This window comes from Equus caballus, chromosome 4 (assembly GCF_041296265.1).
Source record: "Equus caballus isolate H_3958 breed thoroughbred chromosome 4, TB-T2T, whole genome shotgun sequence".
Lineage (NCBI taxonomy): Eukaryota > Metazoa > Chordata > Mammalia > Perissodactyla > Equidae > Equus > Equus caballus.
The window spans coordinates 102,286,462-102,301,538 of NC_091687.1; the positions used below are offsets into that span (position 1 = coordinate 102,286,462).

The 15,077-nt window shown below is 37.4% G+C and overlaps 1 long non-coding RNA gene across 1 annotated transcript in view; it reads left to right on the top strand.

Annotated features, from left to right (window-relative positions):
- Positions 1 to 13,181, top strand: part of LOC111773282 (uncharacterized) — a 71,760-nt gene extending 58,579 nt beyond the window's left edge. Inside the window, exons 5-7 of the long non-coding RNA XR_011438016.1 lie at positions 5,084 to 5,196; positions 8,607 to 8,640; positions 13,112 to 13,181. This is a non-coding gene — a long non-coding RNA (uncharacterized lncRNA). The remainder of the gene's footprint in view (positions 1 to 5,083; positions 5,197 to 8,606; positions 8,641 to 13,111) is intronic.
- The last annotated feature ends 1,896 nt before the right edge of the window (positions 13,182 to 15,077 follow it).

Genomic DNA, 15,077 nt, shown 5'->3' on the forward strand with positions numbered 1-15,077 from the left:
AATGCTTTAGCCAAATGAAAAGAATGGCACAATATTCAGAAGTGAAAATTACCTACGACGTTACTCCCTTACGTGCATACGAACGAAGACTGGAAGGTCTAAAATGAATAAACGGAGAAAGAAAATTAGCATGTTTAAAGTTCTGAGATCTTTTGCACATTGAAAACTCCAAGTTAACTTGATTTAACCCAACACTTCTCAAATTTATTTCACTATAGCATCTTTATTGTTTTTAATCAAATAACATTTAATATCCAATTGAAGAGCATGCTGCTGAAAATGCCGCTCTGGAAAGTGGAGATTACATGATATTTCTCTATATGCCCAAATTCCAAGAAGAAATCCTCAAACTGTCAGGCGTTCAGTAATATTTCTTAACTTATAAACTTGCATATTCCTTTCAGCCTCAGAGTGACTCCTAACCCTAAAGCAAGACATGGAACAGTTGTTCCCAGCAATAGCAGTGCAGCTTTGGGGTTAAGAGCACAGCTTTAGCTACTTAACCTCTCTAAATTTTAGTCTCTGTGTCTGTAAAATGGGCATGATAGTACCTTGATTTAGTTGTAGGTATTCAATAAAGTAATCTAGGTAATTCTCCTGACACAGGAAATTGTAAGTAAATAATAGCAATTATTATTAAGACATATATTTATTCTGTCTCCCTGGTTTATTTTCAACAATTTCTTGGATGAGGCTTCAGGGAAAGTCACCATCAGTAACTCCCTCTCTATGGCATCCATTTTAATGGTCAGGTTTACATTAAAGAGAATAAATTGAATAGCTGGGTTGGGAATCCCACTGTGATGGGATAATTAACAGTATTTTATTGATAGCAATCTGTGGCAGAGACTGCTATTTACTGTCTAATATCTATCATCCTCTTATCCTTAGTAAAATAATTCCAATCCTATTCTAGGTGGCAATGCACCCAGCTAAATGACCACACTGCCCAACTTCTCTTGCAGTATGTTGGCCTGGTAACTAAGTACAACTGTTGTGAGTGACTTTCTTAAGGCCACCTAAAGAGAGTGGGTTCATCTGGGAGAAACACTTCTCTTGCTTCCCCTCCTTATCTTTCCAGGTAACAGAAATGCTTATGCAATTGTGGACCTCCAATGATCATAGTATAACAATGAGATAATCTCACAAATAAAAGCCACCTGCTAGAATGATGTAACAGGATGGTTCAAGCACCCTGTGTTCTTTATTACAATGGAGCTGCTATACCAGCTCTGAGATGCCTATCTCTGGATATCTTTTACATGGGAGAGAAATAATCTATATTATCTGGGCCATTTGTATCTTGGGGTTCCTATTATATGCAAACATACCTAACGAAACTGATGTATTACCACTTCCTTAGGTCCTACAGTTTAAAGTCTTGTCAGAAATGAGAAAGAAAGTTAAAGAAATGGTATTTAAATTTGTCAGACATTTTCTGAGAATAGTAAAATAAATTAAAAAAATTATGATATCAACCCAAACAACTCATGGCACAATTTTGATAAAATTTATGCCAAGGTTGTCAGTGGAGCAGGATCTGGATTAATTTTGTCACAAAATTCCCTAGAAATGTTTAATTTCAGATCAAGGCTCTCAAGGTAACTGCAAAGGTAAAGCAGCGTAGATTAATACATAGGCAACTGTTTAGGCTTCAAGGATCGATATCATAACGTTACCTAAAGCTCCCAGGTCCACAGGAATCAGAAAGGGAAATTGAAAAGGATACAAGAAGGAATGTGGGAACCTGAGGGAAATCCTCAGATCAAGATGTCAGAGTAGGAAGATACTGAGCTACAACTACATATAGAGCAACTAGTGCTGAGAATGATCTGAAGACTAGCAGAACATATTTTCCATAACTAAGGATATAAAGAAAAAGCCACAGTGAGATGAATAGGAGAGGTGGAGACACTGTCTAGTCAGGACCCCCACCCCCTGTGCAGTAACCTACAAGTGTGAGGGATGTCACAACCATGGAGGTCCTCCTGGACAAGTGAGGGGTGCAAGGCCTACATCAGGCTTCCCAGCCCAGGGGACCTGCACTGGGAAGATGAGTCCCCCTAATGTCTGGCTTTGAAAACAAGCAAGGCTTACATCCAGGAGAGCTAGAGGGCAATAGGAAACCAGGACGCCACTCTTAAATGGTGTGTGCCCAAGCCCACTAGCTCTGAGTCACAGCACAGAGCCAGCAGTTTGAAAAATGCCTGGGTTATAAGTGAAGGGATTCAGTGACTAAATTTAGGGGGTGTGCTGGAGGAGCATGGATGTGTTGGAACTTTCTCCAGGGATGGATGCACTGATAGGCAACATGTTTTTTCTCTCCTTCTGCCCAGTTTGTCCAGCTCTGGTGGGAATCATTTTTGACACTCTCCGTCTATCTTGCTAGTACCACTCACCCTGCCCAGCATTCCCCTGTGGACCTGCCCCAGCTGACACCCCTTTAAAGTGGCTCCTGTCCTGCCCCATCTGGTGGGCAGCCCTGGCCAGCACTGGAGCCCTTCCAAAGCAGCTCCAGTCCTGGGGTGACAGCCCCACATGGCAGAACACCTGTAGCAATTGCAGCCCAGGCACAACAGGAGGATACATGCAGCCTACACAGGGGACATACTTGAAGTGCCTCGCTCTGGTGACCAGGGAAGACTGTGATACTAGGCTCCACAGGACATGTTTTACATAAAGCCAGCCATTCAAGACGAGGAGATCTAACCATAGAAACAAATACAGAGAGTTAGGGAAATGAGGAGATAGAGGAATATGTTCCAAGGAAAAGAATAAGACAAAATCTCACAAAAAGAACTAAATGAAATGTAGATAAGCAATCTACCAGATAAAAAGTCCAAATTAAAGGTCAAAGATGCTCACTGAACTCAGAAGAAGAGTGAATGAACACAGTGTGAACTTCAACAAAGAGGTTGAAAATATAAAAAGAATCAGAGCTGAAGAATACAATAACTTGAATGAAAAATATCCAAGAGGGAATCAACAGCAGATTAGACGATGCAGAAGAATGGATCAGTGATCTAGAAGATAGAGTATTGAAAAATACCCAATGTGAAGAAAAAAAAGAATAAAAAGAATGAAGATAGCTTAAGAGACCTCTGGGATAACATTTTAGCTGTTTTCATAAAGTATTTTTAAGTACTTTGATCTCCATGGAGAAAAGGCTGGGAGTAACACCATAGTTTTGTCTTTGCCATTCCTGAGGGCCCGGAGTGACTTTCACCACTCAGTGTTAACCCAAGCACAAAAATCCTCTCTTCAAATGTGAGCCATTTAATTTGCAAAATCAAACAGCAGATCAATGATATATTCACACATGATATTTTTAAAAATCTACGTTGACCATTAAACAATCCTTAGGGCTTTATAGACTATGAGGAAAAACAATCATTGAGATTGAAGTTTCTATAGAGACAAATTCATATATGCAGAATTCTCCTGTGTAATACATATGCTAAGAGCAGGCAGGGGCAGCCCCATGGCCAAGTGGTTAAGTTCACGCATTCTGCTTCAGGGACCCAGGGTTTTGCTGGTTCAGAGCCGGGGCGCAGACATGGCACCTCTCATCAGGCCATGCTGAGGCGGCGTCCCACATAGCACAAGCAGAGGCTCTCAGGACTAGAATATACAACTATGTACTGGGGGGCTTTGGGGAGAAGAAGAAGGAAAATAAAAAAGATTGGCAACAGATGTGAGCTCAGGTGCCAATGTTTAACAACAACAACAAAAGAGCAGGCAGCAGGAGATTACAAAACTATCAACTGATAGAAATTTGAGAAACAAAACACCATTCACATAAACATATTTTCTGTAGCTAGACAAATTAGAAATCACTAAATGAGAAACATACCATACATTTTAAAAACAAAGTTTTTTCATAATTCCTTATTTTATTTCCAGACATATGGATTTCTATTTACTACTACAGTTTAGAGAAACTTGCCTCTGGCATTTTAATCAAATATAGGTCTTTTCTTTGATTATGAGCCCTGAATTATTACTTTCAATTCGTAGTGCCAGTTTCTTACCTTGTTCTATTTATTTCATGCAATATTCTTCAAGTCAGAATCTTCAAAAAAGATCTTCACATGAATTAATTACAATATATTTTCTAATTTCTTTGCCCAAATTAAAACACGTAACATGATTTTACATTTAATATTAGACGATATTATTTTACATAATTTTCAGAGGGGCTATATGGTGTTTGGTGACTATGAGAAATCACTGACAGTTTTACCTCAATGAAAATCAATGAGGTTAGTCTTTTTTTTCAGTTTTATTGAGATACAATTATCATATAACATTGTGTAAGTTTAAGGTGTACAACATAGTGATTTGATAGATGTATATATTCTGAAATGATTGCTACAACAAACTTAGTTAACACATCCATCATCTCAAAACAATATTTTTTGTGTGGTGACAATATTTAAGATCTACTCTCTTGGTAACATTCAAACATAGAAGACAGTATTGTTAGCTATAGTCATCATTCTGTACCTTAGATCTCAGAACTTATTCACCTTATAACTGGCAGGTTGTACACTTTGACCAACCTCTCCCCATTTCCTCCACCCTCCAGTCCCTGGTGACACCAATCTATTCTTTGTTTCTACGAGTTCAGCTTTTTTAGATTCCAAATACAAGTGAGATTGCACAGTATTTGTCTTATTTTACTTAGCATAATGCCCTCAAGTTTCATGTGTTGTCGCAAATGGCGGGATTTCCTTCCTATTTATGGCTGAATAATATTCCATTATATATATATGTAAAATCTTTATTTCTGTATCTATTCATCTGTCTATGTACACTTAGGTTGTTTCCAAGTCTTGGCTGTTGTAAATAATGCTGCAATGAACATAAGGTGCAAGTCTCTCTTTGAAATACTGATTTAATTCCTTTGGATATATATCCAGAAGTGGAGTTGCTGGATCATACGGCAGTTCTATTTTTTAACGTTTTTTGTGTGTGTGTGAGGAAGATTGGCCCTGAGCTAACATCTGCTGCCAATCTTCCTCTTTTGCTTGAGGAACATTGTTGCTGAGCTAACATCTGTGACAATCTTCATTTTATGTAGGACACCACCCCAGCATGGCTTGACAAGTGGTGCTAGGTCCATGCCAGGGATCCAAACCTGTGAGCCTTGGGCCACTGAAGTGGAGCATGTGAACCCAACCACTATGCTACCAGGTAGGCCCCCTCTTGTTAACTTTTTAAAGAACATCCATACTGTTTCTCACAGTGGCTACATGAACTTGCATTTCTGCCAATGGTGCACAGAGGTTCCCTTTTCTCCATATCCTTGCCAGCACTGGTTATCTCTCATCTTTTTGATAATAGCCATTCTAACAGGTGTGAGGTGATATCTCATTGTGGTTCTGATGTGCATTCCCCTGATAGTTAGTGATGTTGAGCATGTACTTTTCATGTACTTGTTGGCCATCTATACATCTTCTTTGGAAAAATGTCTATTCAGCTCTTTTGCCCATTTTTCAATTGAATTGTTTTTCTGACTAAAGTTGTATGAGTCTTACATATTACAGATATTAACCCCTTATCAGATATATGGTTTGCAAATATTTTCTCCTAGTCTATAGGTTGCCTTTTTATTTTGTTGACTGTTTCTTTTGCTTCACAGAAGCTTTTGAATATAATGTACTCCCACTTGGCAATTTTTTCCTTTTGCTGCTTATGCTTTTGGTTTCACATCCAAAAAAATCATCACTGGCTAATGTCAAGGAGCTTTTCCCCTATGTTTTCTTCCCTTTATACCCACTTTGTTGAGAGTCTTTTTTTTTAGTGATAAGTGGATGTTGAATTGCGTCAAATGCTTCTTCTACATCTACTGAGATGATGGTATGATTTTTATCCTTCAGTCAATGTGGTGTATCACATAGAATCATTTGTGGATGTTGAGCCATCTTTGCCTCACTAGAATAAATCCCACTTGATCCTTTTATTGTCCTACTGAATTCAGTTTGCTAATATTTTGTTGAGGATTTTTGCATCTATGTTCATCAGGGATATTGGTCTGTAATTTTATTTTGTTGTAGCGTCCTTGTCTGGTTTTGGTATCAGGTTAATTTTGGTCTCACAAAATGAGTTTGGAAGTGTTCTCTCCTGATCTATTTTTTGAAGAGTTGAGAAGGATTGGCATTAGTTCTCGAAATGTTTGGTAGAATTCAGCAACGAAGCCATCTAGTTCTGGATCTTTCTTTCTTGGGAGGTTTTTGATTACTCATTCAATCTCCTTACTAGTAATCAGTTTGTTCAGATTTTCTATTTTTTCATAATTCAGTCTTGGTAGGTTGGTGTTTTTAGAAATTTAGCCATTTCTTTTAGGTTGTCCAGATTGCTGGTGTAAAATTTTTCATAGTAGTGTCTTATAATTCTTTGTGATTCTGTGGTAGCAGCTGTAATGTCTCCTCTTTCATTTCTGATTTGATTTACTGGAGTCTTCTGTTGTTTCTCTTGGTTAGTCCTGTAAATATTTGTCAATTTTGTTTATCTTTTCAAAGAGTCAACTCTTCATTTTACCTATTATTCTATTTTCTTTTTAGTCTCTATTTCATTTATTTCTGCTCTGATCTTTGTTATTTTTTTCCTTCTCCTAACTTTGGGCTTAGTTTGTTCTTCTTTTTCCAGTTCCTTGAGGTGTAAAATTAGGTTGTTTATTTGAGATCATTTTGTTTTTCTTAATGAAGGCATATACTGATACAAACTTCCTTGTTAGAACTGCTTTTGCTGCATCTGGTAAGTTTTGGTATGTTGTATTTCCATTTTACCTGGGTGTTTATACCTTATGCTTTGTCCTCTTTTTAAGGTTTTATCCTGACATAGGAAAAGCAAAGAATTTTCTTCCTATTTCTTTGACCTCTTTATCTCTCTTTTTCTTACCCCTAAGTCGTTCCCCTTACCCAATATTCAGGGATTGGAAAGGCTTTCTTTCTTCCTGTGGAATGGAAACTTGCCATAAATCATATTATAAGTTTCTTGCTTATCTATTGTTTACTCTATGGTTAATTTCCCAAGCTTTGATTCTTGTGATATAAAGCCCCAGCCATGTAAATCCCAGAAAAATCTTTTCTATCCCTAAAGTCTGACTTTCTAGATTATTGTCTCTGTCTGAAATTAAAAGAATTCAACTAAAACTGTGCTGTGATCTAATGCATCTGGTAATTCAGCCCTCCTCTTTCCCTACAGCAACCTCATATCCTAGTTTTAATGATGGAGTAGCCACATGGGGAGGGAAAAAATTTGAGTTATGGAGAAGGAAGAATATATCATGTTGTAATTCAGAACATTAGTCTATTATTATAGTGTGTTATCTATATCCACTTATATTTATATATTTTTGAGTTCACAAAACATATATGTGACTATTTACATACACTCTCATAAGTATTATGATACATTTCCAAAACAGTTTATCATGGAAGTTTTCCAAGTTATTAAATATGCATCATCAATTTTATTTATGACATAGAATTCTACTTCATGAATATATCATTATTTAACTCACCTCTTTAGGTTGTATTTAGCTTTTCATTGTGATTTTTATATTATGAACAATGTGGCAACCATTTTGGTTTACTTGTCTTTCTTCCCCACTTGACAGTTGGAGCACTGTGTTCTTGATGTATCTACTTTTATATTCTTAAAAAAGTTAAACTGTACCTAGTATATCGTAGGACTTCAACTTACACATGTTTAGTAAATGAATGAATGAATTCCCTAATCTCACATATCTTGTAAACTGTATCAAGAATATGTAACTGAACGCTCAGTGAGATAGAGATTGATTTAATGAGATAGGGGAATAATTAGAGTCTAATATATGATATATTAATTTGAATATAAAGAGTCTATCCATAACAAAAAAACAGTTTTGGTACTTCTAGGTATAAAAATATTTTTTGGTTATATGAGCACATAAAACTTTATGAAAAAGAGAAGTTCTTGAGCGACTTAGCAAATGCCTACGTGATTTACCTGCGTATGTTGTATTAAAAGTGGAAGCAAGTAGCAGAGTACCAGGTTAATCTCAAGAATGGAATGATTTACTATGGCTTGCAAATGCAAAATCAAGAATGGTCTTCACATTGACAGAGTTGATGTTCACCTGGGTGATATAATTTTAAGGACTTGGCAGTATCCCCTCTTAAAAATATCCCTCCAAGAGCTTATCACTGATGCCAGACATTCTACAGCTGTCAGTTAATCCCTTTAGGTTACTAAAATGATTGTTTCGTTTTGAAATGATATACTCTTGAGAAACCATTTTAATAACTGCAAGACATTTTAAATAAGAGACATAAGGATTATAGCTACGGAAAATACAGGAAAGAGTAGAAGAAAGGTCATTTGTATTTGAGAATGAAGAATCAATGGCAATACCGTATGCTAGCAATTCAGTAGCTCTATGGAGAGACCATGGGTCTACGAGTTACTTCACTAAATGTGACCTTTGATGCTTACCTGTAGTACTAATTATTCACACATTTTAAAGCGTTTGGATTACAAAAGAGAAGTACTTGATGGTCGCTTACCAAGCCACAGCTCCAATCTTTCTCCTAAACTCTGTACCTGCATTTCCACAGGTCTTCAGGATACCTCTACTGGGATGTTGTGCAGGTATGTCAAACTAAAATTTCCTTCTACAAACTTTGCATTTCAAATGTCTGCTACAATACTTTTCCCATAATACTTGCTGAGTAAATATTTCTTGAATAAATTAATGTAGAAATTTTATTTAAATTAATCTGCTTATACTATAGGTTATTATTTAATGCTATGTAGACCTGGTTAATCATAGATTGTCAAATCTAGAGAAGACCATAGCAATCATCTAATTTAATCCACTCTTTTTATTTGTGAAGAAACCATGTCCTGGGAGGGGAAACAAATTTCACCAGATGGCAGAGGCAGGAATACAATTCAGGTTTTTTGATTCTAAATCACATACACTTCATGTCTTAATTCTACATGGTAATTTGGATCATTCACTGCCTAATTACTTTCTGATTTAATCCTTCCTTTATCCCCAAAAGTATTATTCAGCTTCACAGTTAATTTATATCAATATCAACTTATTAATCCCTTTGCTGATTTTAGATTCAATTTATGGCATGGTGTTTTATTTTTTATATTATTTCCCTCCTTTTCAGAAGACTCACAACTGAAATTATTCAAAATATCCCTTATTTAACATGATACAATTTTGAATGCGATGTAGTCAACAATCTCCCTAGGAAATATGCTCAGTTTGAATGGTACTGATTTCATCTCAATGCACAGAAGTCCTTGTCACTTTGTAAAATATCTTGTGCAGTGGGAATCACTTTTTAAAAAGGTCAAAAATCTGTAGGGTTTAGTGAATCAATACCATCTATTCAGGGATGAACTAGTGCTCGCTACTCATGACAGAAGATGGACATATTTATAAAAGCAATAGAAGATGGCTTTAGGAGAGTGGTGACACATTTTAATTTCATGTAGAATTGGATGCAGACGTGCTACACTTGAACAGACGAAGAGATAAAATGTCAGCCGAACAATTTGGAGAGCAGGAAGCTTGAGGCCGATAGCAGTAGAGGGGAAAGTGTTACAAAGGAAAGCGGATTAAAAACTCCCTTCTGAATCCGTGACCACATCTTCTCTTGCAGCAATCTCAAATTCTAAACATATGCTGGTGCTAAACTTTGTAAACGCTAAGGTGGGTCACTGGTGAACTGTGAAATATGTATTGACGAAATAGACAATCAAGTTAAAATGTAAATAATTTATAACTAGTTCCTGTTTAACTCTCTGAACTCGTATAAGAAGATGTGAGTTCTAGCGGTTTGTTTCATGGGGTATGTTTAAATATTTTTTATTAAAAAACAAAATCTTAAACAATAGACAACACGTTGGAAGTAAAATGTTTGTCTTTCTTTTGCAGTCTATTGCACACATTGACTGTTACTTTAAAACTCAAAACAAAACCAAACCTTGCTTTTAATTCTTCATATGGTTATAACCAACAGTAGTGTCTTCCTCAGAGCTTAATTCATGCTTCCACATGGCATCCTACACCTTCAGCCCATTAGACAGGGAGGAAATAGAATAAGACTCAGAGGCCAATGTCAAAATTTAGGGGTAGTTATTCCTTTCTGGTTTAACATTTTTATGGCATTGCCTTCTCAAATCACCTGATATTTTCTGAATGTCTCCTCTGTGCACGTGAATTAAACTTTGTTTAAAGGACTTAGGCTGACTCTTATCAGGAAATGAATGAACTGCATTTGTGCTACACAAGCAGTAAACTAGAATTATAGACTAAAATAGAACTCAATGAACTTTATTTTGATTATTTTAGAATCATACCAGGGCCAGCCCCGTGGCTGAGTGGTTAAGTTCGTGCACTCCGCTTCGGAGGCCCAGGGTTTCACCAGTTCAGATCCTGGGCACAGACACAGCACTGCTCATCAGGCCATGCTGAGGCGGCGTCCCACATAGCACAACTAGAAGGACCTGCAACTAGAATATACAACTATGTGCTGGGGGCTTTGGGGAGAAGAAGAAGAACAAAAAGAAGATTGGCAACAGATGTTAGCTCAGGGCCAGTCTTTAAAAAGAAAAAATGAATCATTGAACACGTGCACTGACAAGACCTCTGTGGTTTGCATTCTTTTTATAATCTTTCAGATTAGTTGTCCAGCTTCTGCTTGGACACATTTAGTGAAGGTGAACTGAGGATTTCCTAAAGCAGGCCCTTCCCTCCTTTGACAATTTGCATTTTAGAAATTTCTTTTTTGTATGGAGCAGAAATTTCTTCTTTTACTTTTCAAATCATTGACCAATTAGCTGTCTAACTGGGAGTTTGTGTAATCCCTGAGGCACATCAGAGGTCCATTTTTTTCCCTGGGGCCGAAACGAAATACAACAAAAAGAAATCTTGGACTTCTAGGTTAGGAGATACATATATATTCAACATTATATAGTATAAATAATGTTAAGAGATGGCCAACAGATTTGACCAAACACAGCTTCCTTCCCCCAAAATATACAGGCAGTTTGGACATTAGAACATAATTTACAAATAAATATCTGCTCCATTAAAGGACAATAGAATTGACTCAATTCAAAGACAGCTGCCAAAGACCAGGGCACCATTCACGCTTCCTGGAGGGCTTTTGGTCTCTCTTCCTACACACAGTACCTGCCACCTCTTCACTGGCAGCCAGAGGAGTTACTCGCATGTCTGCTGGGCAGCCCAGTGGAGCTCTCTCATCTCAGCCCATGCAGCTCTCCATGGTTGAGTCTCCTCCTGCATTTTTGTTCTTGAGCAGAAAAAATGGAATAATGGATGTTCAAATATGCCTGAGCATTACCCTACTTTTAGGATTAACCTCCCCTTCAGGTTTTTGGTCTTCTTCATTTTGCACTTTCTAATTGTCCCCTTCTCTATCCTGGGACAGTAGAGAAGCTCACAGCTTTGACTCAGCAGGAACAGGTCTGCAGGAGCTGGGCCAGCAGGCTGCAACCTCTGGAGCACAGGCAGGGAACAGGCGATTAGCAAGCGGTGGCCCTGGCTGCAGAGCGGTGGGGTTCCAGAGGCTCAGTAGGAACACCTGGGGCATGAGACAAGCATAGAAGGTGGAGGGGCTGCAGAGGGAATGGGAGCTCCCTCCTTCTGCAGTGCTGGTGCTGGCGGGAAGCCTTCAAGGGGCATGGGTTTCTGTGCAAAGGTGATGCGAGGCAGAGGCTTCAAGGTGGCCAAGGCAGCGCTCTGGGTGGGTGTCTCTGGCACAGCTCTGTTCTGTGTTCTCCTGGAAGACCCCAATCGGCTGCCAGAGACCACAGGAGAGCTCCTTCCTCCTGCAGTGTCCCTCTGGTGCCTTTGGAACACTGTGCTCCCGCTAAAGGAGAAATGCTCCAAGAGATCCCATCATTTATCACAGAGCAGATACTGAACGGAACATTTCGAGCTGAGCCAATGATGTAATAACTGGCAGGGACGATGAGTAAGAAATGGATGCAAGTCGACCTCTGGCACAGTGCAGTGTGACCTTGTACCGAGTCAGTTCTTTCTGCGAGAGGCCTTGCCTCCCGCTGAAGCTAGGAGGTCAGTGCGAGGCCAGAATTGGACAAAGCGTGAGCAAGAGTGGAGGAAATCTGAGAGTTAGACAGAGAACAGAATACGAGAAAATGAGAGACATTTTGCTTTGTTGTTTGAATACGTCTTAGTGATAAAACTGTACCTTTCTTTGATTTTTTGAAACAACATCAACAAAATGCCTTAATCATAGTGGAAGGTCCATGGCAGTGTGGTGGTGACACATCTACCTCTAGGTTTAAATCTGACTTTGTGGATTAATCTGCGAATCAACTATAAGTGACAGTGTTACTATGAGAAAATAAGTTTTATGGTTAAAAATCATCAATTTGTAACCAGAATATATTCAGTTTTTAGGCTAGGGAATACCTTCAGTTATCAATTAAATATATGGTTGATAGGGTTCAAGTTTAAATCAAAGCTGCCAGAACACATTAACAACGTAATAAATATCAAGCTGTTATTCATTAAGATTTGATTTGGGGAATGCCATGCACTGTTTTCCAGCGCTGCAGGTTCAAACAATAATATAATTGTAATGATTGATAGGGGCATCATTAAAACATCAGACTGACTTTTCTTCATGAAATAAAGGTTCCAAACTTCTCCATAAAGTGTTGTTATTATGCTGAATGGCTGCTGCCACCTTTTCAACAGTCTCAGCCCAAAATAATAAGAAAACAATCTTTCAAGAAGTAATAAAACTATATGACAAGTAATAAAGAAAAATGTGCAAAATTCTAAGATGCCATCTTATTAAGAACAGATATTCAAGTTTAAAGCCTTAAAAAACCCCACCATATCAGCAGGAAGAAAAGAAACCATGAAGAGGCACAAATTAGGACTTATCAAACTAAATTTCAAATTCAATATAATGCTGACAGTACATAGATCCTCAAATCATATAAAGGAATGGCGCCATGTGAATAGGGAATGTGATGTAGTGAGATGAAAAATATTTGTTCCAATGTGGAATCTTGGAGTTTTGTTACCTCTCTTCATTTCTAGATACGACAGAACACAATTTGCCCACAACTGACGGAACATTTCAAAAGACTTTCAAACCTCTAAATTCCAGGTACTTAAGTTTTAATTACTAGAAGAAATTGATTTATTCTTTTTAAAAATATTTTTATTTTGAAATTATATAAAGTCATCAGAAATTACAAGGACAGTACAGAGCGTTCCTGGTACCCTTCACCCGGTTTCCCCAACAGTTCCGTCTTACATAATTATAGTACAATAGCAAAACCAGGCATTTGAAATTGGTACACTGTGAGTGTGTAGTTTCATGTCATTTTATCTCATATGTAGATTCATGTAAACACAACTGCAATCAGAATGTAAAACTATTCCATCACGACAAAGATCTCCCTTTTACTATCCCTTTATAGTCACACCCGCCTCCCTGTCCCCACCATCCCTAGCCTCTGACAATTACCCATTATTTTTCATCTCTATAATTTTCTCATTTTGGGACTGTTATATAAATGGAATCATACAGTATATGACCTTTTTGGTGTGGCTTTTTTCACTCAGCATAATGTCCTTGAGATCCATCTATGTTGCATGTATCAGTAATTTGCTCATTTTTATTGCTGAGTAGAGACTTATTCTCGCTTTTGACTGATCTAGATTTTAGTTCCTGGCGTGGTCTTTCTTGCTCTAACGAGGCGTAGAAAAATTTATCTAGGTATCACTAACACATTGTAGGAGTACAGTAGCCAGCAGACATGAAACACTAGGGGAAGTGGAGACGTGCTTCAAAATCTTTCAGACTTAGGAGGTATTTGGAGGATAAAAAGTCATACGTAAATATTTAAAACCAATCTTGGTTTGAAATTTAGAATTCAAGAAGTGTTAGGAGTGTTCTATATAATGTAAGTATAAAGAACAGGGTTAGATTACGGGGTTTTTGATAACAATCAAAGATTAGTGAGGACTTTCCCTTAGAAATTACTTTTCAAAGAAAAACCCTTACCTAATGTGAACTGTATTCCTTACCAAGACATTTAATATTTGGAATTTTTAAAAAACATTTCTTTTCATAAATAATATGAATAAAAACATTAGTGGATAAACCTTGATTCTCCTCCAAAACATGCAATTTATAGTTGAGACATCAGGAATGATGCCAAGATCTACCACCTGATGGCAGTATGTCCTGACTGCATACTTCAAGTGGGTAGGTTTTGAGGGTAGGGTAGGAGGGAGTGTGCAGCTCTGTGAAATCTAAATCTGCTGAACTTAAAGTTTGGAGTTGTTACATGCTTCACACTAGTTGGTTGTGGTTGGCTAGGTTGTTTCTATCTGTGAGTAGACAAAAGATGTTGGAGACAGTGTACTTTCATACAGAAAAATTTTTGAAAACTAGGCTAGCCTATAATAGCTATCTAAATTCCAAACTTTTATATACTGGTGTAATTGATTAATTAAAGCAGAACTAACAACATTGCTCTTTTATACAGCATCTCTTAACATATGTTTATGGCTCCATGCCAAAGTATAACGAAGTAAAAGAACTTCTAAAGAGTGCAAAAATAATACAGCTTTCCCTACCCCAACAGAATATTAAAGGTTTATTTTCTTTAGTGTGTGAAATAGATGGTTTCTGAAATGGAGGACATCAGTTATAACTGAAAATGGAGACACTATACGGAACAAAGTTCAATTAAGTGAACAGAGGTGTATATGATACAGATAATCTCTAGCATTATTCTCTTATTTTGCTCCTGGAATTTAATATCCAATGTTTTTTTTCTATTCTCCTTTTTTTTCTTCTATTCTCCTTAGAACAGGAGAATAAAAGAATCTTCTCTGGAAAATCTGAGCAATCCAAGAGGAAAGCTCTAAAGGTATGGACATCACTGGTTGTCCAATGAAATGATGTAGTCTGCTCACCCTACAATAAAGTTAATGCTTGAGAGGCTTAACCCGTGTACTCAATGAGTCGACTCTTAATTTCTTACTCTTC